This window comes from Eulemur rufifrons, chromosome 18, assembly GCF_041146395.1.
Source record: "Eulemur rufifrons isolate Redbay chromosome 18, OSU_ERuf_1, whole genome shotgun sequence".
NCBI lineage: Eukaryota > Metazoa > Chordata > Mammalia > Primates > Lemuridae > Eulemur > Eulemur rufifrons.
In genome coordinates this window covers 54,938,753-54,963,433 of record NC_091000.1, presented here as the reverse complement: position 1 = coordinate 54,963,433, position 24,681 = coordinate 54,938,753, and the positions used below count along the sequence as shown (strand labels likewise).

The window sequence follows — 24,681 nt, the reverse complement described above, 5'->3', positions numbered from 1 at the left end:
TCAAAGAATATAAATATTTTAATGACTTTTGATAGGTAGCCAAATAATCTTCCAAAAAATACAATATTTAAAAGGCCACCAGTAATATTACTAAATAGCATGTAAGACATATATTTAAAAAAATAATTCATATGTATTGCTATCAAATACAAAGAAGAGTCTAATAGAGTGATAATGAACAGTTCAAATTAGCAAGACTTAAGAAAGAGCAACACACAGGCCAGTCAAGAGACTTAGAGAGGCCTCTCTGTCCTAACTGAGGAGGCTCTGAGGGTAACGATGTCATGCGTAACACATTAACCAGTCTTCTTGGCAGTTTTTTTTCTTTTGTTTTTTGCTTTTCTTTTTTTTTAGTTCAATTCCCGTAGAGACTGTCATAAATTGCCAGTGCCGACTATATTGCAAGTCATCATGGCAGGGTATTGGGAAGTTTTCAATTAGCAACAATCGTACCTCGGATAAACCTCATTGGCTATGATACTGCCACTGTGCGAAGCTTGGCAGTTTCTTTTTGAAAATAGAGTTGAATTGGAATCGGGAAAAGGTTTTGCTGTTAGCAGCAGAGGAACTCATATCAGGGGAATCACTGCAGTGTAGTTTAACAAGTAGGGATTTGGGATCCAGACAGACATGGGTTGAAGTCCCAGATCCGTTTTTTTAGTCCTGTGGCCTTGAGTAAGCTATATATCCTGTCTCAGACTCACAGAGAGCTGTTGAAAGGATTAGAGATAGTATGTGTGGAGAGGAAATATGTGATAGGTATCATCACCATCAAGAGCAGTCTGATATTATTGGTGGCAGAAGATGGCACAAGCTAGAGATTGTCACAACTTCGATAACAAGACAATGAAGCATACAAAGAGTTATGGAGGAAGAGGAGGTAAAGAGGAAGAAGAGAATAAGAGGTAGAGAAAGAGGAGGAGAGAATGAGAGGGAAGATGGGGAAGCGGAAGAAGCAGCAGAGAAGGGAGAGAAGGTGGAAGAGGAGGAAAGAAGAAGATGGAGGAAGAGGAGGCAGAAGAGAAAGAGAAAAGGAAAGCTGCTAATATGGAATGGGATGGAAGGTAAGGCACACAATTAGGTTCTAAGCTTTGCTTCTTGTAGTAGAATACCACTAATAGCCCTGCAGAGAGTATTCTAACAGTTGTGGGCATGTGAGTTCAGTGCAATGCAATGTCTCCATCTGGTGTGGGCAGCGTGAGCTTGAGCCAGTGTGGGCCGCTGCAATAGGGGTTTTCGATAAGGGGCAGGTCTGCTTGCCTGGTGGCTCATGTGGTTTGCAGCAGGATCTCACACAGTGACTGGAAGAGTAAGGTTAGGGAAGACTGCCCCAAAAGGATGGTGGTGGCTGGTCAAATCTGGCTAAATTTCAAGAATCAGACAAGGGGACTGGAATTCAGGCAGGCTCCAGTCTCAGAAGGAAATTGGGGAATTTCCTTCTGGAAATTCTGGGCTAAATTCTGGGCTATTTTCCTTCTGGGCTAAAAATCCAGGTTTATGGACTGCATAACAAAGGCAGGGATTAGGGAGACATAGCAGGTCTCAAGCAAGAGGATGCCCAGACATCACACCATGCAAAGACACTGGTCAAATGTTGAGAAACTAATTTAAGACATCAAATGCTAGTTTATTCATTTTTTCAACAGCTTTTGACTGAAGTCCTGACTCAGTGCTTGGTCTTGGGAATATAAAGGTAAGCAAGGCATTGCCTTACGTTTGAGGAGATCTCTGGTGTGGGAGGCAGATATATAAATACAGACTGATCAGGGCAAGGAATCAAAAGATGCTATCATGAGCTTCCCAGTGGAGTGGAAGCTTGAGTTGAGTCTTAAAAAAATGAATAGAGAAAAACTGGAACCCTCATATGTTGCTGGTGGAAATATAAAATGATGCAGCCACTGTGGAAAACAGCTTGGTAGTTCCACAAAAAGTTTAAAAGATTATCATATGACCCAGAAATTATACTCCTAGGCATACACCCAAGAGAACTGAAAATTATACATCCACAAAAAAACCTATACATGAATGTTCATAGCAATATGATTCGTAATAGACAAAAGGGAGAAACAACCTAAATGTCTATAAACTAATGAATGGTTAAACAAAGGTGGGTTGGTCTGAATGCAGTAGTGGTATTTACAGCTAATTGATCACAACCAGTTACAGATTTCTTTGTTCCTTCTCCACTCCCACTGCTTCACTTGACCAGCCTAAAAGAAAAAAAAAAGGTGATATATCCATACAATGGAATATTATTTATTCAGCCATAAAAAGGAATGAAATACTGATACATGCTATACAACATGGATGACTGAAAAAACATTATGCTAAGTGATAGAAGTCAGGCACAAAAGGTCACATATTGTGTGAGTCCTTAATTCCACTTACATGAAATATCTAGAATACAAAAAGAGAACAGATTTCTGGTTATCAGGGGCTGAAGGAAAGCGATAAAAGATAGTGACTGCTTAATGTGTATGGGGTTTCCTTTTGGGAAGATGAAAATATTTTGGAACTAGATAAAGACGATGGTTGTACAATGTTGGGAATGTACTAAATGCCACAGAATTGTACACTTTTAAATGGCTAGTTTTATGTTATGTGGATTTTACCTCAATAAAAAAAAAAAAATGAATAGAGAATCATCACCTGGTGGACAAGGTAAAGGAAGCTGTTCCACGCAGAGTTCATACCATTGCCAAGGCCCAGAGGCACGAGGGAGCATGGATCATTTGGAAACATTAAGTGCGTCAGTGTGACTGAAGCACACAGAGGGGCGATAGGAGGTGACTGGAAGTTTGGGTGGAGGCCAAAAACTAAAGGATATAAGGGCTTTATTCTATAAACAATGGGCACTTCCTAAATTATGGCTCGAGAGCTGGGCAAGACTGAGACTGTAGGTGAAGATACTCTATCCAAGGGTAGGGTGACCCAAATATCTTCCTGTCCTTGTCTACAGTGTATTAAAAACAGAAGGGAGATTAGAAAATAGCCTAGTCTTTTCCAAAATGGAGTCATGAAACATTGGTCTTCTTGCATGATCATCTGTGCGGTAGGGTGGGGAGGGTTCTGTGCTCTGATAGTTCATTCACTGCTGTATCCCCAACATCTAGAACAGTCCTTGGCACATAGTAGGCACTCAATACATAATTTTTAAATAAGACCAGCAGTGATGGCTTACACCTGTAATCCTAGCACTTTGGGAGGCCAAGGCAGGAGGATCACTTGAGGCCAGGAGTTTGAAACCAGCCTGGGTAATATAGCAAGACCCCATCTCTACAAAAAAACAGGGAAATTAGCCAGGTGTCATGGTGCACACCTGTAGTACCAGCTACTCAGGAGACTGAGGCAAGAGGACTGCTTGAGCCCAGGAATTTGTGGTTGTAGTGAGCTATGATGACACCACTGCACTTTAGTCTGGGCAACGGAACAAGACCCTGTCTCAAAAAATAATAATGATAATAATAATTTTTAAATGGAACAAGTTTGGGATAAGCTACATACTATATTTCCCTCTTTCCAAACTAGGCACATTAGCAAAATAAAGTCTTAGTAAAGAAACCAACTTTAACTTTCATTCATCTAGCATTTCCTAGCCAATGTGTCCATCTATCTCTTTTTTGCATAACACCGATGCACATCCTTCAGCTCTAATGCTGTGCAGAAAAGTTTGGGCAAAGGTAACCTGGTCTGTCCTTCCTCCTCAACTTGTGGGTGAGTCACAAAAATGCAAGAGAGGGAATTTTATACTGGACCCAACTGCTGTGAAATTCAGAAGTACCCAAATAGCAAGGACCTAAATAAACCCCAAGAAAAACAAGGCCTAAGATTATAATAAATGTTTTGAGGGGCAAATTGTCTGCTGGTTTAGATGGAACCAGAGATGTCTGGGTGGCCTGTTGTTTTTCCTGCCAGCATACGCTGAGCTGTACCCTGGTGGAGGAAGTGCTATTTCCAATTGGATGCCCTTTGTTTATACTTCCCTGCTTTGACAAGCAGTGGAATGCTTGCTCTGGAGTCTTCTTGACCCCAAATCAGCCATTTACAAAAAAAAAAAAAAAAAAAAAAAAAAAGTAATATCAGTTTTTCTTATCTGTAAATCAAGATAAAATACTTCCACCTCTCCATCAGAGACTTTACTGTGAAATGTTTGAAGTTTAAGCCTCAGGTTCTTCAAATTTAGATGGGCCTCTTTTACAATTTTTTTTTGCAATTTCTGTACTGTTTCTAAATAAATGTTTGGCATGCTACATTTGTATTCTCTTTTAAAGAGCCCTCCTTCCTGTACCAATTTTAGATACATAGATCCCATACTCAGTGTGCATAGTAAGTGACAAGACTGGAAGCTCCATGAAGAGTCCCCCACGCCCCGCATTCAGAGCCTGGCTGCCAAGTGATAGAAGCTCGTAAACACGTGTTGAGGATGTGCATTTAAAGATCATGCAAATTTAATGAGGACTCACAAACTCTCCTCATTAAATGGAGTTTTTAGGAATGAGGAGTCAGAGGCAGAAAGGAAAGGTGCACCCAAAGATGTTTATATGCAGAAATATGCAAATGTGATTGGTTTTGAATCCACCCACAATACCTAGGAAGAATTTTCAACATCACAGGAACAAACTGCAGGTTTAGAAATGTAGACGGGTCCCTTTCTTTTAAGATGAATTTGCTCTTTCCAGGGTTTACTGTCACATACCATTTGCCTTCTCCACCAGAAGTCAGCTGCAGCAGCCCGCCCGTGTCAGCGATGTTAATCATCTTCTAACCTCCGTACGGTGCAGGTGAAATCATGAAAACAGTACTTTGTCTGATGTTCCTTAAGAGACAGATGATTTTTGCATTCAGTGATGACTGGCCTTCTTTATGGTAATGATGGGGAAAGCGAGGGCTTCCAAGGAAGCCAATCAGTTGGAGGAACAGGAATAGTGGCGTGTCGGTGTCCGCCCGTGGGCTCGCAGGCTCTTTGTTATAGCTGCCTCTGTAAATGGAAAAACCAGCTGAATCCCCTGGGAATAGCAATTAACCGCAGCAGTCAGTGCCTGAGCTATTAACACAGCCAGTGAAGGTACCGCCAGGCCTGAGGGGCTTTGCCGTCCTCTCCCCCTCCGCTCCTCCTACCTTCTCCGGAATCCTTCCTCGAAGACGCTCACCCTGCTCATTATCATAAAGAATGGCTGGAATGTGAGGATGGCTGGGACTAACCCCTGCCATTCCATTGTCTGAGTCTCAAACACTGCTCCAGTCTAGTCAAAGGAAATGAAAGCAGAGGGACAACCCAGCTTATAAACACTGGGGACAAGGATGTCAGGGCCATCCGCTGCTCCCTGGAACACTGGGTTATTTATCACAGAGCCCCATCTGTTCGAGGCAGAGGAATGCTATTTGCCTGGGGAGGGAAGGAAGAATTGATAGCGATATTCCCTTAGCTTTTTCATTAGAGGGTTTGAAAAATAGCCTTTCAAAAGAAAGACACCTTTATTTATATTCCAATTGAGTTATGAATTTAAAAGCATCACTGAGGTTTATCATCTGCTTTGGTCAAGCCTCAAATTCTTCCCTCTGAGAATTCTGCTCTGTTAATGGATTTCCTGAATCTGGCAAGTTTTTGCTGCCAAAAAAAAAAAAAATTGTCTTATTTTATGGTGAAAAGAATTCAAAGGGCAAAAGAAAGGCAAACAATAATAGCTCTAGATAAGGGAAGAGAGAATTTGCAGAAAACCTGCACATGGTCGTCTCAATCCTCAGCAAGGACCGTTTTTGAAAATAATTATCCCCAAAGTAACTGGATCCTCCCTTTATCCACAGCTTTCTGAAAGTTCATGATGATGTGCCTTAGTGTGGACTTTATTTTTAATATCATCATCTTCATTATTATGTTGGGCTTTTGTAGTTTCTTTAAATTTGGAAATTTATAGCTTGAAGTTCTGTGGTAGTTTTCTCCTTTCCACTTCCTTGTTTCTCTCTTTCTGTAATAGCTATTTAGCTGGATTTTGAACTTCCTGGAATGATTCTCTAATTTTCTTACATTTTACTGCTATTCTCCATCTTACACTACATCCTGAGAGATTTCTACCAACATTAGTATCCAACATTTCTATTGAATTTTTTTATTTAGTTAGCCTGTTCATTTTTTTATTTCCAAGAGCTCTTTCTTGAATTTTGTTCTTTTTTCTTAGCATCCTGTTCTTGTTTTCTCTTAATGCTCTAAGGATATTAATTCTAGTTCTGGTCTTAAAAGTTTTCTTGTGGTTTTTGCATTATTTTTATTTCCTCTGGGTTATTTTGTTTGTTTGTGTTGGCCCCTCTTGTGAGCAAATCATTAGGCATTACCTATGAATAGACACAGATCTTTCCTTCTGGAATTCTTTCTTTCCAGACAAAGTGAACAACCAGATATCCTGTTTGAAGCCCTGTCCACCAGCAGGCTTTCCCTTGCCCATGGTAATGTTGCAGCCATCCAGCTGGTGCCAGCATATTGTGTGAAGCAATTTGTAAACCATACTTGAATTTTTCTTCCTCAATTCACTACTTACTAGGAACTCTGGCAGCCACAGGTATGAGCTGGGGAAAGGCAGCAATGCAGCAGCAATAGATGGTCTGGAAATCATGCAAATTATACCTGCTTTATGACCTGCTCAAGGCCAATGTCATCTACCCCATTGCCATTTGGTGACAGGTAAAGCAGTGAAGAGCTGATTGGAAGTGGTTGGGTATGTGCGTGTGTATATGTGTGTGTGTGGGGGGGGGCTGGGTAGGTGGGTGTGTGGTGCTTTTTAACCTGTGGCCCTCAGAACAGGGTGATCATGTGCCACCCAGCTTTTCTATCAGAATGACCCATAAATGTCAGTTTGTAGAAATCCGTTTTTCTGGGATCATTTTCTATAGAGAAGATTTCTCCAATTTTCATCCTAAAGAATAGTAACCTGACTGGCAACTTTCTGGCAGGAAGAAGAGGGAAGAGTTTTGCATAAGGGTCCTACTATGCAGCATATAGACATTCACTTAATAATACCCCTCCCCTCCCCGCCACCACGTGCCTGATGTTCTTAGCTAGCAACACTGTGGGGAGATTTCTCCAGAGAATAAATTTCTGGGGACAATAAGGAGCAGACTTCTTGCCTATCTGCTAGCGGTGAGGGAGGAGTCCCCAGGGGGTCTCACTGGTTCCTATACAGACTTTCAACGATTATGCCTATTTTCAGCCGCAGTATCAGTCCTGCCTTCTGCAATGCCTTGAACCTCTACACCCTGATGTTTGAGGTTCTACAGAGCATATGGACTTAGCGCTCATTTTTTGCAGGCATACAGATGTGTTGAACTCTCTCATCTGCTGTTGTCTCTTCTATTGTCTTTCCATTTAAGGATTTATGGCTTCTTCTTTTCAATTGCTTTCAATTAGTGGCTGTGGAAGACAGAATGCTAAAATGACATTCAAGATTTCTACCCGCTGATGTACACATTTTGTATAATTCCCTCCCCTGGAGTGTAGGCAGGATTAGCAAATACAATGGGCTATCACTGCCATGATTAGGCTACCAAATACTTGACTTTCAGGTAATCAAAATGGAGATTATTCTGGGTGAGCCTGACCCAATCAGGTGAACTTTTTAAGAGAAGGTGAGCCATCACAGAGATGCTTCTGCTGGTGTGGCCTGGCAGAAAGCAAATAGCCATGCTGTGAACTGCCCATGGGGAGCCCACATGGGTAGCATCTGACAGTGGCTCTAAGAGCTGAGAGTGGTCCTTGGCCAATGATCAGCAAAAAAAACAGGGACTTCATACCTACAACTTCAAGGAACTGAATTCTGCCCACAACTTGAATGACTGTGGAGGAAGACCCTGAGCTTCAGATGAAATCACAGCCCCGGTGACACCTTGATTTCAGCTGGAAACACTCTGAGTTGAGGACTCAGTTAACCTGTACCCAGACTCCTGACACACAGAAACTGTGAGATAAATAGATGTCTTCATTTAAGTCAGTAAGTTTTGCGACAATTTGTTAGGCACCAATAGACAACTAATACAGTGAGGTTTCAGAGGCAGAGGAAATAGATCCTATCTATACAGTACACATGTTTTTCTCCACCAGCATCCTTCTACTCTATGTAGTGCCAGTGGGGATGTCAATAGTTTTGTTTCCTCCTCTCTGAATGTAAACATGGATGGACTCCAACCAGCCACAGCGATTGCCTTGGGGATGGACATGTGACCCAGCTGCACTACTCAGAGTCTCTCCTGGAGACATAAGTTTATTTCCTGCTGGAGTTGTTAAGCTAGAAAGATATGAGCCTGGGTGGCTGTGTAAGTTATTTTCTGTTGTGTTTCTGTTCTCACAACCAAAGCATTCTGATAAGTATGTTCCATTCCATATTCAGAAACAATGATCAGAGATAATGAAGGATTTGACCAAGGTCCTATAATAAGGCAGGTATCTGGGTTCCTACTGTCTGGCTCATGAAAACTGTGGGAAGGCAACTTGCCTGCCCTGCCCACCACCCTTGCACCTGTCACTTGCCCACAGTGGTGTCCCCGTCTTGGCTCCATTTCCCCTTCTCATCTCCTTCTGGTCTGTTATGTTTTTCTCTGCATCTCCTTAGGCCAGAGACAAGGCAGAGGCCACCTCTGATATTACAATGCTCCTGCCACCAATAGCAAATTTATCTACATTCAACCTGGTTCCGGTGCACAGAATCATATAGTAATCTGAGACTGAGTCTTAGAAATCTTATGAGTAATTTCCTTCATTTTATAAATGAGCAAGCTAGTGCCCAGTGAGTGTCTTACCCCAAGATAGGCAGCTTTTCATGGAAGCGTTGTGAACAGACCATAGGTCAACCGATCTTCAGTCCATGTTGGCCTCAAGGGAGAGTTGGAGGATTCTGGTATGAGTGGTCATGGCCAAGGATGTTCTGTGACCTTGGTGTGACGAAGTGGGAATTTGGCATGACAGCAGACAGTAAAATTGCTGAGAGTAAATGACAGGTCCTCTTCTTTGGTTGACCCTTTTATATTGTTTTCCCCTACATAACTCACAGCCCAGGGCTGTCTCCCACCTGGGAAAGCTTTTGGATAATTAGGGATAAACAGTTTAGACCGAGTTGCTTGAGACCTTGGGTTGCAGTAGCTCTCTTCTTTCCTTGGTGTACTTTTCCTCAGGCGTGCCTCTCCTTGTCTCTTCTTGCCACCAGAACACTAAGATTTAGAAGACTGATATTAAAGCAAGGGCTTGGAGCAGGGATGATAAATGGGTTTCAACTTGTTAATCATTCCAGTTGGGTTTTTGTAGTTATTTAAAGGGCGGTTTGAGAAAGATTTTTAAGATTTTCCCAGGCTTAGCAGGAAAAAGTAAATAATATGATTGATTAGTAATGTATTCAGACATGGGCACTGTTTTTGGTGGATTCCACAAAAACAGATTCTGAGACTCAGAGACTTGTTCGCAGGAGGTTTCTTAGGGATGACATCCCAGAACAACGCTTGTAAGGAAATGAGGGATGAAAGATGAGACATTGTAGTTGCAACAAAGGCCTTAGCTACTCTCATGGGGATCTCTGGAGCAAGGTTGTCCCAAATGAGGCAAAGGTGCCAGGCTTTAGCGCTAACCCCTTCCCTTCACTCCCACCAACATTGACTGTGGAGGTCTGTAACCTTGGGCAGGGCCATTCCTGGAGAAGAACATAATCATGAGCCATCAGTGGCCAACACTCTTGGCAGCTGGGGAACGAGTGCCTGGGTCCTGAAAGGGAGATCTGGGCAGCACACCACAGCATCCATGCTAGCTACAGACGCAGGAGTGGTTGTGTATGTGCCAGATATTTGCCATTTCTGGCATAGGGGAGAAGGTCAAAGAAATTACTCTGTTGCTTTAAGTGTGAGCTTTAGACCATTGGAGCAAGATAAGATCATGTAACACACAGAGTCCAGTATGCCTCACTAGAAAACAATACTGGGGTAAAGACCAAAAGTCTTTGTTGTCATGAGGTATCCCTGTACCTGGTCTTGTCTGCTGTGTATATACTTCCCTTGGCAAATTCACAGGGGGTGACAGCTGCTCTATTAGCAACTGGAGAGGATTTAGGAATTTGGGACCTTGAATTCTGGCCATCTTTCTCAATGTCCACATTGGAGACAAGACTAACATCTATTTAATGCTAAATCACTGAAACTAATGATATGATTCTCCTTTGCTTACGCCACCCTGTCTCTTCTCCATGACTCCCAGCTCTGGGGGTGTCCACGCTGGAGGGTAGCAGGGCTCCAACTTTCACCAGAGTCTTCACTGATGGCAGAAGCAGCCCAGAGCAGGTATGGATCTGAGCCCTGAATAGGGGGGTCATTTGAAGCCCAGGGGTTCTCTGCAATTCTGTTTATTCCGAATCTCTCCAAAATTCCATACATCTTCTCCTAACACTTTAGCTGTAAGAAAGCCCAGGGATAGCTCGTCTACGGAGCCAGAGTTAGGATTAGACTGTTCTATAGAGTCAGAACAGAAGCGCTCGTTCTTCTACCCAGGTGAAGTCAAACTGTGTTAATGCCAAAACTTCAACATTCCCCAACCTAAATAATGGATGAATTCACTAGCAGATTGCTTCTTTACTTAAGATGAAGTTCTTATGATTAAAAAAAGAAATGATCACAGCTCTAAATATGAAAGCTCAAACTCCAAAGGTTCTAGGAAAAACCAGAGAAAAATACTTTCATAAATTTAGGGTAGGAAAACATATGTTAGATAAGTCACAAAAGGCATAGAATTTAAAACTGGAAATTGGACATTATCAAAATTAAAAACCTCTGCTCATCAGAAAACACCAAGAAAGTGAAAAGAGGTAGACTTGAAGAAAATATTTGTAATATATATTTAATAAAGGACTTGTATCCAAAAAGGATACGAGAACTTACGTATTTTTTTTTTTTTTTTTTTTGTTTTGAGACAGAGTCTCGCTTTGTTGCCCGAGCTAGAGTGAGTGCCGTGGCGTCAGTCTAGCTCACAGCAACCTCAAACTCCTGGACTTAAGCGATCCTACCGCCTCAGCCTCCCGAGTAGCTGGAACTACAGGCATACGCCACCATGCCCGGCTAATTTTTTGTATATATATATATTTTAGTTGTCCATATAATTTATTTCTATTTTTAGTAGAGACGGGGTCTCACTCTTGCTCAGGCTAGTCTCGAACTCCTGACCTTGAGCGATCCACCCGCCTCGGCCTCCCAGAGTGCTAGGATTACAGGCATGAGCCACCGCACCCGGCCTGAGAACTTACATATTTTTAAAATTTCTATCCACCCATAATGAAAACACAAGCAATTCCACTTAAAAATGAGCAAAAGAATTGAAGTGGCATGTTACAAAAGAAGGTAGCTGAAAAACTGTAAAACTTATGAAAAGGTCCTTAAAGTCATTACTCATTAGAGAAATTAAAATTAAAACCACAATGAGATACCACTATGAGATGTGGCAGAATCAATAAAATTCAAAAGACTGACAATAACATGTGATGGCAAGGATGTAGAGGAACTGGAATGCCCACACATTGCTGGTGGGAGTACACACTATGGAAAGCTGTTTGGACATTTCCAACAAAGTTAAACATATTTATCTTTTTTTTTTTTTGAGACAAAGTCTCGCTCTGTCACCCAGGCTAGATAGAGTGCCATGGCATCAGCCTAGCTCACAGCAACCTCAAACTCCTGGGCTCAAGCGATCCTCCTGCCTCAGCCTCCTGAGTAGCTGGGACTACAGGTGCCCACCACATTTGGCTATTTTTTTTTTTTTTTTTTGAGACAGAGTCTTGCTTTGTTGCCCAGGCTAGAGTGAGTGCCGTGGCATCAGCCTAGCTCACAGCAACCTCAAACTCCTGGGCTTAAGCGATCCTACTGCCTCAGCCTCCCTAGTAGCTGGGACTACAGGCATGCGCCACCATGCCCGGCTAATTTTTTTTTTTTTTTCTATATATATTTTAGTTGGCCAGATAATTTCTTTCTATTTTTAGTGGAGACGGGGTCTCGCTCTTGCTCAGGCTGGTCTCGAACTCCTGACCTTGAGCGATCCACCCGCCTCGGCCTCCCAGAGTGCTAGGATTACAGGCGTGAGCCACCGCGCCCAGCCAACATTTGGCTATTTTTTTCTATTTTTAGTAGAGATGGGGTCTTGCTCTTGCTCAGGCTGGTCTTGAACTCCTGAGCTCAGATGATCCTCCCACCTCAGCCTCCCAGATTGCTAGGATTACAGGCGAGCCACCTTGCCCGGCCTATAGTTACCTTAATGACTCGGCAATTTCACTTTTGGATATACACCCATCAATAAGTGTATATGTGCACTAGAAGACTTGTATGTGAATGCTCATAACAGCCTTATTCATAATAGTTCCAAACTGTAAACAACCAAAATGTCCCTCAGTAGGAGAATGGATACACAAATTGTGGTATAGTAATACAATGAAATATTACTCAGCAATGAAAAAAGACAAACTATTGATATAGGAAACGAAAGGAAAGACTTTCAAAAACATTTGTTTGAATGAAAGAAGTCAGGCCTAGCACGGTGGCTCACGCCTATAATTCCAGCACTTTGGAAGGCTGAGGTGGGAGGATCGCTTGAGGCCAGGAGTTCAAGACCAGCCTGTGCAACATAGTGAGACCCCATTTCTACAAAAAATTTTTTAAAAAATTAGCCGGCTGTGGTGGTGTGTGCCTATATATCCAGCTAATCAGTTCATGGTTACGGAGAGCCATGATCAGGCCACTGCACTCCAGCCTAGGCAACAGAAAAACACTCTGTCTCTAAACAAACAGAAAAACCACAATGAGAAACCACTTCATTCATGGCTATAATCAAAAAGACAGATAACAAGTGTTGGTGAGGATGTGAAGAAATTGGAACTCCCATACAGTGCAGTACAGGGATTGTAAAATAATGCAGTCACTTTGGAAAATAGTTTGGCAGTTCCTTAAAAGGTTAAATGTACAGTTACCATATGACTCAACAATTTTATTATTAGGTGCATACCCAAAATAATCCAAAACACATGTCTACACAAGAATTTTTACATGAATACTCATAGTATCATATTTGTAATAGCCCTAAGGTAGAAACAACCAAATGTCCATCGACGGATGAGTGAATAAACAAAATGTGGTATACCCATCCATACAATGGAATATTATTCATCAATAAAAAAGAATGAAATACTTATCCATGCTATAACATGGATCAATCTTAAAAACATGGCTGGGCATGGTGGCTCATGCCTGTGATCCTAGCACTCTGGGAGGCCGAGGTGGGAGGATCACTTGAGGTCAGGAGTTCAAGACCAGCCTGAGCAAGAGTGAGACCCTGTCTCTACTAAAAATAGAAAAAATTAGCCAGGCGTGGTGGCACATGCCTGTAGTCCCAGCTACTTGGGAGGCTGAGGCAGGAGGATTGCTTGAGCCCAGGAGTTTGAGGTTGCTGTGAGCTAGGCTGACGCCACGGCCCAGGCAACAGAGCGAGACTCTGTCTCCTTTGTCTCAAAAACAAACCAACCAACCAACCCCCCCCCCCAAAAAAACCCCACCACATTATGCCAAGGGAGAGAAGCCAGACATAAAAAGTCATGCATTATAGGATTCCATTTATATAAAATGTCCAAAACAGGCAAATTCATAAAGACAGAAAACAGATTAGTGGTTGGTAGGGGCTGGGAGGAGAGGGAATGGTAGTGACTACTTATGGGTATTGGGCTTCTTTTTAGGGTGATGAAAGTGTTCCGCAATTAGTGGTGATGACTGAACAACATTGTGAATATACTAAAAACCACATTGCACACTTTAATTTGTATACTTTAAGGGGGTGGGTTTTATGGTATGTGAATTATATCTCAATAAAGATGCCATTTAAAAAAATAAATTAGGGAGCCATCAGAAAGGTTTAAGCAGAAGAGTGGCATACTTTATGTTTTTAAAAACCTCATTTTTTCCCTCATATGTGGAGGGAAGATTGGGGATGGGGGAGGAGAAACAATAAAAGTGGGGACACCAGTCAGGAGATAAGAGCAACAGTGAAAATAAGAAACCATGATATCTAAGACTGATAATAGCTGTAGCAATGGAGACTAGTGAAAAAATTGAGATATATTTTGAAGGATGAACCTACTGGATTATTTTTGGACTAAATATAGGGCATGAGAGAGCAAGAGGTGTTAGGAATGATTCATATGTTTCTAGCTGGTGCAACCACCAGCACTACACTGGACAGCACTGCTGTCTATCCCTTGCTGAAGGTTCATTTTTGTCTCACTGCAACCCTATGAATAAGGCATACTCTAAACATTCAATAGACAAAAATTGAAAATCAAAAATTGTTAAAGTAAGTTCTCCCAAATCAAATAGCAAGTAAGAAATGGGAAGTCAGAATTGAGATGCTGTCTTAATTCTGAAGTCCATATGCTTTCCACTGGACGATCTGTTCCCTATGTTCTTGTGCGCGTGCGTGTGTGTGTGTGTGTGTGTGTGTGTGTGCATGTAGGGACAGAGGCTCTCTCTGTTGCCTGGGCTAGAGTGCAATGGTGTCATCATAGCTCACTGCAACCTCAAACTCCTGGGCTCAAGTGATCCTCCTGCCTCAGCCTCTTGACTAGCTAGGACTATATGTGCTCACCATCATGCCTAGCTAATTTTTCTATTTTTTGTAGAGATAGGGTCTTGCTATGTTGCTCAGGTTGGTCTCAAACCCCTGGCTTCAAGTGATCCCGCCTCAGCCTCCCAAAGAGCTAGTATTACAAGCATGTGCCACCTTGCCCAGCCTGTGCTATCTTTAATAGACCTGAAGATGTGCATTACATTAGGAATTTACATTTCAGAAGATAACATTTACAGAAGATAAAAACAAAGCTTAAAAAATAATAAATTGAGGTACATTTTTTGCTTTCAAGAAAAAAAGATGGATGTGTATAAATTTGTAGCCTGACTGTTGGCTAAATTGAGGAACTTTTCATTATGTAAGAAAACAAATTAAGTTTCAGCATTTATATGTGAAAAAGGAAAACAGGCAAATTACCATTTGTTGATTTATGACATTTTCAACCATTGAATTTTAGAATTGTGAGAACAATTCCACAGTTCAGTGGGTTAGATACACAAGTTTTGGCTTTGACAGCTGACATTATTTTTTCCTCTAAATGCTGGGATTTTTGTGTGTGTGTGTGTGTGCTTTCCTTGGCTTGGCACAATTTGCTTCTGTCATTAACTCTCACATACAATTTTTGACAAATATTTTACTCTTAGGCTAACCAATGCCATTGAAATAGAAGAAAGAGATCTTATAGAGGCTCTACTTTGCTCCCCATTTATCAGCTAAAGAAAGAGAAACCTCAAGAGAAAATGGGGTTCAGAATTCAGAGAATTGAAAAGACATGAGAAAGGTGTAGAAAAAGCTTCATACACAAGCAACCAAGATAAGTTCAGTATGTGAGGGTATTAGAGAGGCCAGAAAGACTTGTGCCCAATGCCATGTCCGACACTGATGAAAACTGAAATTGTGGCATCCAAGAGAGATCTCTTTAGTTACAGTTGCGTTTCTCAATCTTTTTAAACCTCTGCTCTCTCAGATAAAACTCTCAACTTTCTACAAGCTCCATTCTCCGCCATCTAAGATTCTGATACAGACTCCCAGGGTCAGATTATCCTCAATGCTTTGCCACCAGCCAAGATCCATTAAACTTCACAGTTGATGCTTTGAATTACTTAAAAAATGTCCAATAAAAATTTGCATTAGAATATTTAACATGCCTTTTCAAATGACAATCCACCTCTGCCTTTCTAGTCCCATAACAAAGAGAGCAATTCTCTTTTCTTTTTCCTTCCTCTCTCTCATTCCCATTTGAAAACCAGGGATTAAGGAATTATCAGTAATTTCAATATAGATACAATAGAGGAGAGAACATTAAAAACCATTTGTCACTTGCATGTTTAGTGAGGCACAGTCTATCAGAGAGGATATAAAAGGGGAGACAGCTAAGGGGACTTCACTTTCTTATTGACAAACCGTAGTTTTATACATTAATGAGGTGCAATGTGATGTTTTGATATATGTATACAATGTGGCATGATTAAATCAAACTAATTAACATATCCATCACCTTGCTTACCTATCATTTTTTATGGTGAGACATTTGAAATTTACTCTCTCAGTTATTTCAAAAAATATAATACATTTATTATTGACTATAGTCACCTGGTATGCAGTAAATCTCAAAACCTACTCCTCCTGTCTCTCTGAAACTTTACACCCTTTGATTGACAACTCTCCATCCCCTCCCTCCCCATTCCTCCAGTCCGGTAACCATTCTACTCTTTACTTTTCTGAGTTCAACTTTATTAGATTTCATATATAAATGAGATCATGCAGCAATTTTATTCTTGGGTGAATTTGTAAGATAATTGAAAACATGTGTCTATTTCTCTCTCTCTGCCTGGCTTATTTCATTTAGCATAATGTCCTCCAGATTCATCCATGTTGTTACAAATGACAAGATTTCCCCTTTTTAAGGCTGAATAGCATTCTATTACATATATATATATATATATATACACACCACATATTCTTTATCCATTCATTTGCTGATGAACCCTTGTTTCCATAGCTTGGCTATTGTGAATAGTGCTGCAGTGAACACGAGAGTGCAGATATCCCTTCAATATATTGATTTTAGTTCCTTTGGATATACGCCCAGAAGTGGGATTACTGGATCACATGGTAGTTCTATTTTTAATTTCTTGAGGAACTTCCATACTGTTTTCCTTAATGGCTTTATTAATCTACATTTCCCTCAACAATGTTTACGAATTCTCTTTTCTCCATCTCCTCTCCAACATTTGCTATCTTTCATCTTTTTTTTTTTTTTTTTTTTTTTGAGACAGAGTCTCACTCTGTTGCCCGGGCTAGAGTGAGTGCCGTGGCGTCAGTCTAGCTCACAGCAACCTCAAACTCCTGGGCTTAAGCGATCCTACTGCCTCAGCCTCCCGAGTAGCTGGGACTACAGGCATGCGCCACCATGCCCGGCTAATTTTTTGTGTAGATATATTTTTTAGTTGTCCATATAATTTCTTTCTATTTTTAGTAGAGACGGGGTCTCACTCTTGCTCAGGCTGGTCTTGAACTCCTGACCTCGAGCGATCCACCCGCCTCGGCCTCCCAGAGTGCTAGGATTATAGGCGTGAGCCACCGCGCCCGGCCTCATCTTTTTGATAAAAGCCATTCCTACAGGTGTAAAGAGGTATCTCATTATGGTTTTAATTTGTATTTCTCTAAAGATTAATGATGCTGGGTAGTTTTTAATATACCTATTGGCCATTTGTATGTCTTCTTTTGAGAAATGCCTGTGCATCTCCTTTGCCCATTTTTTTAAAGAGATGGGTGTCTTGCTATGTTGCCCAGGCTCTACTCAAACTCTTGGGCTCAAGTAATCCTCCTGCTCTAGCATCCCAAGTAGATGGGACTATAGGCATGCACACTGCACCTGGATAAATGGGATGATTTATTTCTTTGTTTGATTTTTGGAGATAGGGCCTTGCTTTGTCACCTGGGCTAGACTGCCATGGCATCATCATAGCTCACTGCAACCCCAAATTCCTGGGCTCAAGCCATCCTCCTGCCTCAGCCTCCTGAGTAGCTGGGACTACAGGCATACACCACCACACCCAGATAATTTTTCTATTTTTTTGTAGAGATAGGGTCTCACTCTTGCTCATGCTGATCTCGAACTCCTGGCCTCAAGCAATCTTCCCACCTTGGCCTCTGAGAGTGCTAGGATTACAGGTGTGAGCCACCATGCCCATCCTCTTTTTTCATTTTGAGTTGGTTTTTTGCATGTTATAAGATAAGGGTCTAATTTCTTTCTTCTGCATTTGAATATTGAGGATTCCCAATACCATGTTTTAAAGAGATTGTCCTTTCCCTATTGTGTGTTATTGGCACCTTTGTAAAATTCAGTCAACCAAAAATGTGTGGGTTTATTTCTGGGCTTTCTATCCTGTTCCATTGGTTGATGTGTCCTTTTTTATGCCAGTACTGTGTTGTTTTTATTATTATCACTTTATAATATGTTTTGAAATCAGGGAATGTCATGCTCCCAGCTTTGTTCTTTTTGCTCAAGATATTTTTTGGCTATTTGAGGTGTTTTGTGGTTCCATACAAATTTAAGGATTTTTTTCCACTTCTGTTAAAAATGACATTGAAATTGTAATAGTAATTGCATTAATCCTGTAGATTACTTTGGGTAGCATGGACATTTTCACAATATTAATTCTTCCAATCCATGAACATGAAATGTCTTTTATTTGTGTTTTTTTTTCCAATTTCTTCCATCAGTGTTTTATATTAATAGTTTTCAGTATACAGGTCTTTTACTTTCTTGGTTAAATTTACACCTGAGTATTTAATTTGTTGTTGCTATTGTAAATGGGATTTAAAAAAAATTCCTTTTTGGATAGCTTGTTATTAGTATAGAGAAACACTAATGATTTTTGTATGTTGATTTTGTATCCTGCAACTTTACTGAATTTGCTTATCAGTTCTAACAGTTTTTTAGCGGAGTCTTTAGGGTTTTCTATATATATGAGAGCATGTCATCAGCAAATAGAGATAATTTCAATTCTTCCTTTCCTATTAGGATACCTTTTATTTCTTTCTCTTGCCTAAATGCTCTGGCTAGGACTTTCAGTACTATGTTGAAAAGAAATAGTAAGAGTGGGCATCCTTGTCTTGTCCCTGATCTTAGAGGAAAAGCTTTCAACTTTTGACTATTAAGACTGATGTTAGCTACCATTTGTCATATATGGCTTTTGTTGCATTGAAGTACATTCCCTCTATATCTAATCTGTTGAGAGTTTTCATCATGAAGCGGTGTCAAATTTTGTCAAATGCTTTTTCTGCATCTATTGAGATCATCACATGACTTTCCTTCTTCGTTTTGTAAATGTGGTGTATTACATTTATAGATTTGCATATATTGAACCATCCTTAAATCCCAGGATCATGGTGAAGGATTCTTTTAATGTGTTTTTGAATTTGGTTTGCTAATATTTTGTTAAGGATTTTTGCATCTATGTTCATTAGGGATATTGGCCTATAATTTTGTTTTCTTGTGGTGTCCTTGTCTGGCTTTGGTAGCAGGGTAAAGATAGCCTTGTAAAATGAGTGTAAGGCTGGTGGTGGGCACCCCTCCCCTCCCTAATGGAAAAAGAAGAAGCCCACGAGACCTGCCAAGGACAATGCCTGCAAGGCCCAGCTAAGTTAAAGGACGACCACACCTGGATGGTTACCCTGATAAGAGACGGTTCCTGGAGCCACACATACCACCAGCCCCTTCTATTTCTCAATACCAGCCCTAAAACTGCATGGGACAATTCCTTGTTCTCCCCACCATAAATCTTCCTGCCAAAGAAACCCTTACCCCCATCCCTAAAAACATATATAAACCCACTCAGACTTCTGGGCTATGCGACTTTTTGGGGGTCTCTCTCTCTCTTTCTCTCTCGGGACCCAGAAATCTCACCTGGGGCCCTCTCTTGGGACTCATTTCCCTCACCCAGGAGCGCCCCAATAAAGCCTGTTTACTTATCCCTTTCAACTCTGCTCGTCTTTCTTTCTCTGAAGCCGGCCTATCCAAAAAAACCTTACAATGAGTTTGGAAGTATTCCCTCTATGTACTCTGATATTTTTGGAAGAGTTTGAGAAGAATTGGTATTAGTTCTTCTTTTAAGTGTTTGGTAGAATGCAGCAGTGGGCTTAGGACAGCATCTGTTCATTTCAAGCAAGGGAAATGAGGACATCAGGAAGTGGGAGCTGGAGGTAGGTGAGATGTTCTTTCTTACCACTATGAGACCTGTGCCCTGGCCAGTCTTCCACCGTCATCCTGTATCTACAGGCGTTAGGATTATAGGATAGGTGTTCTGCAGAGTTTGACAAGCTCAGTAATTTTTCCGGAAGGACAGACTTCTAAGCACACTTCCTGTTCCTGTTTAAGTTACTGTGTCTCAAGTGTTCTCCAGTTAGACTAGGCTCCATTTCAGTGAAACGGGCAAGGAATTTAGGCTGAACAAAGAAATCACAACCCAGCAGACTAAGGTGTTGAGGAAGGATTATTCTGGCTTATATACTTGGAATGCATGAAAAACCCAGTAAAATCATCTTGAGACAAATGGGATTTATTGTGATGATACTTAGGCACCAGCCCTGAAACTGACAGGAGCCAGGAATGGGGGTTGCCCCAGGAGCCTTACTCTTCCTGTGGTTTCAGGGGACACTCAGTCCCTCTGCTTCTCTCCTTTTAGCCTCTCCTTTCCCCACTGGACATTTCTTCTGCTTATTCATAGCGTCTGCTCCTTCTTGTCTTTGGCTTGGCCCTCATGACCACAGACCTTCCTTGGGCATCAGTCTCTCAATCAATGCGGTTTCCACCCTTCCTGCTGCTAAATAACTCCTTTTCTTGTTACTTTTCAGTTCAAATTGCTGGCAGAAAGAAGCTGTCCGGCCATATTCAGGCTGTAAGTCATGGCCAGCCATATAGACATACCCGTCGGGGTCAGGGACCTCTTCTTTGTCTGTGTCCGTAGGAGGCTGCTGGAAAGCATGGCGGCCCGACCCTACGGCGCCGGCCAGTGACGTCAGTGGGCGGGGCCGTGGAGCCGCACTCAGCTGCCATTCCCAGAGATAATGATGGCTGCCGCAGTGAAGGCTTTGGCTGTTTTCCCAGTTACCCACTTCCAGGATTCCAGGTCAGGTAAGTCACCCTGTCCGCCACTTCCGATGCCCGTCACAAGCCCTAGGTTGTTTTACCCGCACTTCTGACCACTGGCTAGAAATCAAGGTTTCCACACCCCACACCTTGAGTTTGATTAATTTGCTAGAGTGGCTGACAGAACTCAGGGAAACATGGTTTCCTGGTTTATCAGAAAGTATATTACAAAGGATACACATGAAGGGATGCATAGGGTGAGGTATGGGGAAACGGGTATGGAGCTTCCATGCCCTCCCCAGATGCACCATCCTCCGGAAACCTCCACATGTGAAGCTCTTTGGGAGCCTCCGAACCCTGTCCTCTTGAGCCTTTTATGGAGACTTCATTGGATAGGCATGGCTGAAGCAGGGACACCGTGTAGAAATATGACTGGACAAAAAGGTTGTGATCTAGTACTAATAGAATGAGTAGGGAAACCCAGCAAGGCCTGTCTGTCTAGATTCTTCTTGGCCTCTCTGTGCAGCATCCTTCCTCCTGGGTATGGGGCAGGACCCCTTCTGAAATGGGGGTCTTGTGGCCTACAATCAGACAAGACAGACCAGAGAATTTCTTGATGGCCAGCTCCAAGACAAAAAGGAAGGGGAAGATTGGAGTATATTTTTACTTTCTATGGCCTGCCTTGGGGAGAAAGAGAAACAAGTGAAAGGAGGACAGGAGAAGGTCAGAGAGAGAGATTCTGTTTTCTGAGGCTGCTTCTGAGGGCACCCACCAGTATAACAAAAGCACCCACCAGTATAACAAAAGACAGTGTCACCTTTATCACTCTGGAGCTGTTCTGAAGCTGCTTTAGGAACCAAGCACAAAAGGCAAAATACTTTAACAAAAGATATATATATATATATATATATATATATGTCATGCATGCCATTTCACCCCTATATATATCAGTATACATCTCAGAATTTACGGGCATTTAAAAATTTAATCACAATGCCATTATAACAACTAATAAACTAATTAGCTAACTAAAATAAGTCCTTGGAATCTAAAATGTCTTTTACTATTTCTGTTAAGGCTGGATGTGGTGGCTCACGCCTGTAATCTCAGCACTTGGGAGGCTGAGATGGGAGGATCACTTGAGCCCAGAAGTGAGCTATGATTGCACCACTGCACTCCAACCTGGGCAACATAGCGAGACTTCATCTCTAAAAAAAAAAAAATATATATGTATACATATATATATATATATATTTCTCTTTAACTCTGTCTCTGAAATCTTAGATTTTTCACTCCTCTTTGACTTACCCTATATTTTCTAGCTAACTTTCTAGAAAAGAAATGCCTGGGATCAAATGCACCATTATGGGTTTTTGGCTCTTAGGTGTATGGACAGCAAATATCTCACTGTTCTTTCCCACTAATGATGAAACATTCTTGGAATTCTTTCTCTAGTTAAAAATAAAGATCTCTTTTTTTCCCTTACAATATTCGCTTTTGTCTAGGATTGGCATTCAGAAGTCCCACTTCAAAGTCATTTTGAAGGTGGGTGAGAATAAAGCCAGGGGATAGAAAAGTAAACTGAATTCTAATATTTTTTCCCCCACATGTAGAAGAGTTTAGTTTTTTAAAAATGAACTGCAAAAAAAAGGTGAAAATTAGAAAGTTATCCTAAGTTGGCTTTTAAGTGGTTTTCTCACAAGTTTTCCTTTTCCATGAGAAATTTCTCTATCACTTTAAAAGGTCAAAATGTTATGCTCTAAATAATTGCATTTGTCATCCTTTCAAGACATGTATGATACCACTGGACTGTATTCTAGTATCTTCTCTTATACAGGCATATCCCTGTGACATTTTACCTGTTCCAAAAATTGCTTTTCTCTTAAGATTGCTATTGAGCATTCCATCAGCCCCCTACTAAAAGGAGTTAAGGATAAATCATTCTTACACAAAGAGAGGATTGGCAACCATTTAAGTGATGTGATGTGAGGGGTACAGGCAGGATCCTCTGCCGGAAAAATATGCTATCTATCTCCTTGGTTATTATTTTAGATGCTTCATTGTTCTAAGGTACCCTTTATCAAAATTTAATACTCCTGGAAAGGCTGTACCTTTGCATTTTCTGAGAAATAACAGTGATGTGAGCGTGAGTGTCCAGATTTCAGTGGCTGACCACTAGCTGAGAGCTTGACTTGGAAATTGGGGACTGCATATTTTAGGGAGATGGAAGAGAGAGTGGTGCCATCAGGATGGAAGAAAGGCAGCCAGGATAACAGAGAGTGTTAGGGTACCAGAGATAAAGCCCTCCAGCTGCTCCTTCCATTGTTTCTCCTTCAAACCTCGGTCCCCGGGCTGAGGGCTGACTTGGCCACTGGGGCAATTACTAAATTTCAGACTTTCTGTCTGAAAGCAGCGGAACCACATCATTTGAAGGGGGCTTAGTCAGATATTGAGATCTAGCCAAGTGGCTCCTCCTCTCTTGTGTCTACTCATATATATTTCATGAATGGTTCTCTTTCAACAAGGCAACTACATATCCCTCCTGTAGACTTTGAAGCCCTTGATTTGTGCAACTTGTTTGTTCATGCTTAAATGAAACCCTTGGCAGAGTAGACAAGCTTGTTTCGAATCTTTTCTTGGTAATATTTTCTTCTATCATAACCCAGTCAAGGTGAAGGAGGAATGTAATTGATAATCACACAGTTTATAGTACAAAGAGTTGGGAACTAAGAATGATGTAGTTTGAATTCCAACACCTGCCACCTTCCTTGATAACTTATTGTCAGTTTTCTCAGCACTGTACCAGAGGGGAGGGAGAATAGATCAGTAAAGATCTTTTTTGGCCGGGCGAGGTGGCTCATGCCTGTAATCCTAGCACTCTGGGAGGCCGAGGCGGGAGGATCGCTCGAGGTCAGGAGTTCAAGACCAGCCTGAGCAAGAGTGAGACCCCGTCTCTACTAAAAATAGAAAGAAATTATCTGGCCAACCCAAAATATATATAAAAAAGATTAGCCAGGCATGGTGGCACATACCTGTAGTCCCAGCTACTCGGGAGGCTGAGGCAGAAGGATCGCTTGAGCTCAAGAGTTTGAGGTTGCTGTGAGCTAGGTTGACGTCATGGCACTCACTCTAGCCCGGGCAACAGAGCGAGACTCTGTCTCAAAAAAAAAAAAAAAAAAAAAAAAATACAAGGGTTAGGTCTGGTTTCAGCTCTGACATGTAGAAATGCTGGAAGTCATCGTTCCTATCCTTATAACAACAACAAAAAAATAGCTGAATAAGTTGGAAATTAATGACTTTTCTCAGACCCATTGAGAAATAAGGTCATAGAGCAAAGCTCACCCTGAAATCTGAAGAGAGGGGTGAACATACTGAATAATAACTGAGATCAACTTACCTGGAGCAGAAGCTGCTGGAGCCATAAAGTGGTAGGAACACTTAAATGGTAATTGTGACAAATTGCTAGAAAAACTTCTGGAAACCCAGACTAGAGGGGCCCCATAATTTTGTGGGCTTTATATCCAGGAACCCCACCTGGTTCTCAAGATGAAGATCTGAGAAAAACTCCCTCATATTTCTGGCAGCAGTGGGAGAAGGGAGTAATAGTTTTGAAATTCACCCAGAGTGTTCTCTATAACAAAGTCCTGCATTCTAGGGGTAACGATTTTACCAGAGTATTATCTACCTGAGGAAAGGGCAACTAGTCAATTCCAATCTCTTCTTGTCTTCTGTTTCCCTTAATTAGAGGGGAAAATGGGATAAGAAACACTTCTCAAGGTTACAGCCCAGGGATCCAGGCCCACAAAAAGACTGCGATTTAATTATATGATTATAGAGCACTTTCCCTTCCCCACACCTTACCATCAGACCAAGAAGTTTTTTGTTGGGATGTGTTTTTTTTTTTGAGACAGTCTCACTCTGTTGTCCAGGCTAGAGTGCCGTGCGTCAGCCTAGCTCACAGCAACCT

At 41.5% G+C, this 24,681-nt stretch overlaps 1 non-coding gene across 1 annotated transcript; it reads right to left on the bottom strand.

Annotated features, from left to right (window-relative positions):
* Positions 1-360: 360 nt before the first annotated feature.
* On the bottom strand, positions 361-498 carry LOC138399284 (U4 spliceosomal RNA). Its single transcript, XR_011236159.1, has one exon. It is a non-coding gene; the product is annotated as a U4 spliceosomal RNA (small nuclear RNA).
* Between the last annotated feature and the right edge of the window lie 24,183 nt (positions 499-24,681).